Here is a 6428-nt window from a genome sequence, read left to right as displayed (position 1 = left end):
ACTCACCATGGGGGGCGCCTGTACTGTTTGTGAAGAAGAAGGATGGAAGCATGCGGCTATGCATAGATTATAAAGCACTGAATCAGGTCACGATCAAGAACAGGTATCCTCTTCCCAGAATTGATGACCTGTTCGACCAGCTGAAGGGAGCAGCAGTGTTCTCCAAGATAGACCTCAGATCATGATATCACCAGGTTAGAGTCAAGAAAGGTGATATACCTAAAACAGCTTTCAGGACCAGATACGGACATTATGAGTTCGTAGTCATGCCTTTCGGCGTGACAAATGCTCCAACTACTTTCATGGACCTCATGAACAGAGTATTCAAGGAATACTTAGACAAATTTGTCATCGTGTTCATCGATGACATTCTTATCTATTCAGGTACTCAAGAGGACCATGCAGAGCATCTGAAGACAGTTTTGCAGATCCTTCAGCTGAACCAGCTGTACGCTAAATTCACGAAATGTCAATTTTGGCTAGACCAGGTAGCCTTTCTAGGTCACATCATCTCCAAAGATGGTGTTATGGTAGATCCCAGCAAGATAGAAGCAGTAAGTAACTGGAAGAGACCCCGGAACGCCAGTGAAATCAGAAGCTTTCTGGGTTTAGCAGGCTACTACAGGAAATTTGTAGAGGACTTCTCCAGGATAGCCTCTCCACTGACAGCTCTCACCAGAAAGAACAGAAAGTTTCAGTGGACGGAGGACTGCGAGAACAGTTTCAGCGAGCTAAAACGAAGATTGACCAGTGCTACCTTATTATCGCTTACAGCCATGTCACCGCCCCTACAGAAGGAGATCGTAGATTTCGGTCTCGAATTCATCATGGGACAGCTCTCTACTATGACCTTAGAGTCTACCTTGCTTGGTGACATTCAGTCAGCTCAGGAGCAGGACCCTGAAATCCAGAAAATCAAGCAAGGGCTAGCAGAATCAGAAAGTAGAGATTTCAGAGTGTCCGACAGCGGGGCATTGTATTTTGGTGACAGACTCTGTGTTCCAGATCAGGAGGAGCTACGGAGACAGATTTTAGATGAGGCTCACAAGACCCCCTATGCGATGCATCCGGGTTCAACCAAAATGTATCAAGACGTGAAGAAACATTTTTGGTGGCCCGGGATGAAGCGAGACATCGCTAAGTATGTTAGCATCTGCCTCACCTGTCAGAGGGCCAAGGCAGAACATCAGCGACCAGGAGGAGTCTTGCAGCCTATTCAGATTCCAGAATGGAAGTGGGAGGATATCTCTATGGACTTCATAGTGAGATTACCCAGGACCACGAATGATTTTGATGCCATCTGGGTAATAGTCGACAGGTTGACTAAATCAGCCCACTTCTTAGCTATCAGAATATCCTATTCCATGGAGCAGCTAGCTCAGTTGTATCTCAAGGAGATTGTCAGGCTGCATGGAGTCCCATGAACCATTATATCAGACAGAGACAGCAGATTTACATCGCACTTCTGGAAGTGTGTACAGTCAGCTATGGGCACCCAGTTAAAATTCAGCACAGCCTTCCATCCTCAGACAGATGGTCAGACGGAGCGAGTAAATCAGGTACTCGAAGATATGCTCCGGGCGTGTGCCCTAGATTTCAAGGGAAGTTGGTGCAAATATCTGAGTCTAGCAGAATTTGCATACAACAACAGTTATCAGGCCACTATCGGCATGACACCTTATGAGGCACTCTATGGGCGGAGGTGCAGATCACCAATCTGCTGGTATGAGAGTGGTGAACAGAATGAACTAGAGCTTCAGACAGATCTAGTAGCAGATACCACAGCAGATTCGCCAGAGGATAGAGACAGCACAGAGCCGTCAGAAGAGCTATGCTGATACACGACGCAGACCCCTAGAGTTTTCAGTTGGGGATACAGTTTTCCTCAGAGTAGCTCCCATGAAGGGAGTCATGCGTTTTGGAAAGAAGGGCAAGCTAGCTCCCAGATATGTGGGACCATACCTTATCACGAAGAGAGTGGGCAAGGTAGCATATGAGCTAGAGCTACCTCAGGAGATGTCAGCTGTCCACAACGTATTTCATGTCTCCATGCTGAAGAAGCATGTTCCAGACGCCACCCAGGTGATTGAGCCCCAGTTGGTACAGGTCCGTAATGATCTCAGCTATGACAGTCGGCCTATTCAGATAATAGACCGAGCAGTGAAGAAATTACGGAACAAGGAAGTACCATTAGTCAAAGTCAGCTGGCAAAATCACACAGCAGCAGAGGCGACTTGGGAGACAGAGGCCAGCATGAGACAGAAGTACCCAGAATTGTTTTAAGTTCGGGGACGAACTTTTTATAAGGTATGGGGGATTGTAACGCCCGAAAATTCTCGAAACTGCATTATAAATATCCTAGTAATTTTCTGGAATTTTTAGATATTTTTCCGGAAAATTCCGAGTAGCGGAAGTAGCAAAAATAATTAGAAAACGAAAAACGCCCTAGGCGGGAATTGAACCCGAGACCTATGGTTTAAATGGCTAGTGTAGTAACCGGTTGAACCCAGCAGGGCCGTGCTGAAAGAAAGGGGAACCAAATATATTTATATTAGAGTTGGTTCAGTTAAACCACTTAATATAAATTAGGAATTTAAGAGGGTTGGGTTATTTAGAAATTTGGTTCGGCAACTCTTCCTCTCCCAAAATCCTCACGCCGACTTCTCCTTCTCCTCTCCCTCACGCACGGCGCACCAAGCCAAGGGCCAAGGGGACATCTTCTGGCGACGACTCCAACACAAAAAGGGTTCTTCTCCGCGAGAGGAACGCGAGGACGTAAGCGGTTCGTCGAACGGAGCAGTTTTCCCCGAAACCTAGCGGATAAATCGTAAGAAAACCTTGCGATTGAGGTAAGAGACCCCTCACCTGCAGTATAATTGCTTTCGCTTGTTAGATTTGGCGTTAGTTCAGTAGTCTACAACTTTCAGTTTCAGGGTGTGCGGTTAGTGCACACCAGGTATTCGATGAAATGCCTAGTTAAAAAGGATGCACCAGTAGGCGTCCTAACAGTATGTAAAAATGTATTAGAAACATTTTATTTAGCTTAACATCAGTTATCACAGCTATATGGATCAGATATACATTGGGTGGGCTCCCACAGTAGCCTCTAGGTTCAGATAACCTAGCTCTAGGTTCAGATAACCTAGAACAGCAAAGTAAGATAAATCAGTATTCAGTATTTTACTTTATTCAGTTGGCACTGTACTTGGATCAGATATCCATGGGCTGGACTCCCACAGTCGTCCCTAGGTTCAGATAACCTAGTACTTGGATCAGATATCCATGGGCTGGACTCCCACAGTCGTCCCTAGGTTCAGATAACCTAGTACTTGGATCAGATATCCATGGGCTGGACTCCCACAGTCGTCCCTAGGTTCAGATAGCCTAGTAACCCTACTAGGCTCGGAACTTGCAATCCCGGGTCTCGTAGGGACGCGCGCACAGTAAGTACAGTTGCCAGGGCCCCAGCAGCATGTTTAGTATTTTCATCTATTATTATATATAGTTTTCCAAATATACAATCAGTGATGGAAATACTAACTCAGTTTCAGTTTCAGTTATTACCTCAGTTAAGCTTCATGATTTGAGTTCATGACCAGCTAGATGCATATGCTTAGTTTCAGTATTTGTTGTATGCCATGATCAGTTCAGTACATGTTTGTATGCCATGCCATATTGCCATGCTTAGTTCAGCTTTCAAACAGCATGATTTAAAAACATATTCGCATCGTTGCATGTTTTTGTGAGGTAGATGGTTTCTTACTAAGCTTGTCTGCTTACAGATGCTACTTTTCTTATACTGCAGACACAGGTAAAAGAAAAGTGGATTAGTGGAGGCTGGAGGGCAATGCAGATCAGGATGTGTGTGGAAGGAACTGGAATGAAAGATCCTTAGGGGATCAAGCTTCACTTATTATGCATTAGAACTCTTAGTTTTTTTTGGTGTTCATGCATGTTTCGTTGTGTAAGGCTAAGAAACGGTAAACTATGCATTATGTTAAGTTAGAATGCTAGGTTTATGTCATTAGAACTTATTCCATGCTTTGTGTGTTTGCTATGTGAGATTTTGGGCACGACCAGGTGCTGAAATCAGAGTTCTGATTCGAAATCAGAAACTCGGATCGATCCATGGATCGATCCGGGGCTCCTTGATCGATCAGTGGATCGATTGAGAAGTGTACACGCGAACAGTAGGGTCCTGGATCGATCACCCGATCGATCCAGCAAATCCTGTCGCGAACAGAAGGTTTTGGGATCGATCACTGGATCGATCGGCCAGTGTGGATCGATCAGCCGATCGATCCAGATTATCGGCCGAGCACAGTAGCGTGCTGGATCGATCACTGGATCGATCCAACCCAAGTCCACTTTACAGAAGCAGGCTGGATCGATCCCTGGATCGATTCAACCCTTCCAATCGATCCGTGGATCGATTGGGACACCAGTTAGCAAACGGAAAGCTTCAGCTAGGTTCCTTGACCATAGGGGGATGTAGTAAAGACCTTTAAAAGGTTAGAGTACACCCCTTAGCACCTGTAGAACGCAGGAAAACTAATAGTTCAGCCAAGTTTTAATTAGCACAGCTTCCGCCAATAGTTTAAATATTGGTCAGGGATTAGTTTAGCGCAGCAAAACAACTGTAGCGATCAGCCTCACAGCTTAGTAGTAGAAGGCGGGTCGTTACAGTCCCAACCAGGGCTATAAATATAGCCATGGTCCCAATGGTTCAAAACAACACTTGTAAATGCTTTTATTTTGTTCTACTATTTGTTTGTGAGCCATCAACGCTTTAAGAGGCTTCTCCGCCTGAAGGAGACTATTTACTGAGCTTTCAACTTCCTTAGATTAACAACCTCCCTAGTTGTAACCAAGTAACCCCTTGGTGCCTCTACTCATAGTTTACTTCTTTTTCGGTCTTTTATTTTGTTTTTGCAAGTGTTAGTTTAATTAAGCTGTAAAAGTTCGAAGAAGGTTCATTTTATTTCGCAGGGCTATTCACCCATCTAGCTGACCGCCACCAGTCCTATAGAGAAACCTCATACAAGACTCAATAACAAGATACAACTCAAACAAGAAGTATATACACAAGAATACAAATAACACATTCTTCTTGCTTGATCTTGTTGATAAAGATTGTCTCTTGTTGCTTGAAAATGCAACAGCACCTTGCTCTAAGCAACTTCAAGAACTGGCGGAAGAAATGGGAGAAGTCGATCTAGGTCTTTCAATTGATTGGGCCTGCTCCCAATTGATTACCACGTCAAATCTGCGTGATCTTAGTTGTCCAAAGCCTTCATCCTGTGCAATGGTCTTATCCAATCGATTAACCAATGGATTGGGGAGGCTTTTATCGATCAATCAATCGATTTAGAGTGCCTCTGTACTCTCATAGATAAACCCAAAAGTGATTGACTGATCGATTCAAGCTGCCTTCAAATCTCTTGAGAAAATAAACCTCAATCGATCAACCTATCAATTGGAGTATCCCAATTGATCAGTTGATCGATTGGGGAGCACACTATGCTCTTCGTGTGAGTGGCCTCCAATCGATCGTCTAATCACTTGGCATAGCCCTAACCAATTGGCTAATCGATTGGGCCATCCTTGCTCTTGAAGCACTCACAATCAATCAATTGATTAATTGGGCTTTGGTTCAATCGATCGGCTAATCAATTGATAAACCCTAACTTTACTAACTCAAGTCTAGATTCCCAAACCCAACATCCGGTCAACCATAACTTGTTGGGACTCGCTCAAGCCTAGTATCTGGTTAACCTTGACCTACTTGGACTTCGTTACCAAGTATTCGGTCAATTCTTTAACCCACTTGGACTTTTCTAGTCGTGTCAAGTGTCCAGTAAATCTTGACCCACTTGGACTTATCTTCTCATGCTAAGTTTCTGGTCCTCCATAACCCACTTGGACTTCTAAACATCAGATTCTGGTCACCCTAAACCCACCTGGATTTCCACATGCCTGACTTCACTCACCAGGACTTTCACCTGGCTTCACTCACTAGGATTTATCATTGCCTAACTTCACTAACTAGGTCTTTTACATGACTTCACTCACCAAAATTTCCCATTTGCCTAGCTTCACTCACTAGGTCTTTCACTAGGCTTCACTCACCAAGACTTTCCAACTAGCTTCACTCACTAGGACTTTACATCTGCCTGGTTTCACTTATCAAGATTTTTCACACTAAGTGTCTGATCAATACTGACCCACTTGGATTTTCATCATCTGCCAACCTCCCAGTTGGACTTGCCCTTGCCCAACTTCCAGTTAGGACTTCTTAGTCAAGTATCTGATCAACCTTAATCTTCTTAACTCTTCTTCATACCAAACTGATCAAACATTAAGCATAGGAAAATAGCTCCAATAATCTCCCCAAATGGATGATTGCACCTGCAATTTTTATACATTCA

This window comes from Zingiber officinale, chromosome 3B (genome assembly GCF_018446385.1).
Source record: "Zingiber officinale cultivar Zhangliang chromosome 3B, Zo_v1.1, whole genome shotgun sequence".
Classification (NCBI taxonomy): domain Eukaryota; kingdom Viridiplantae; phylum Streptophyta; class Magnoliopsida; order Zingiberales; family Zingiberaceae; genus Zingiber; species Zingiber officinale.
Note: the sequence above shows the minus strand (reverse complement) of the source record.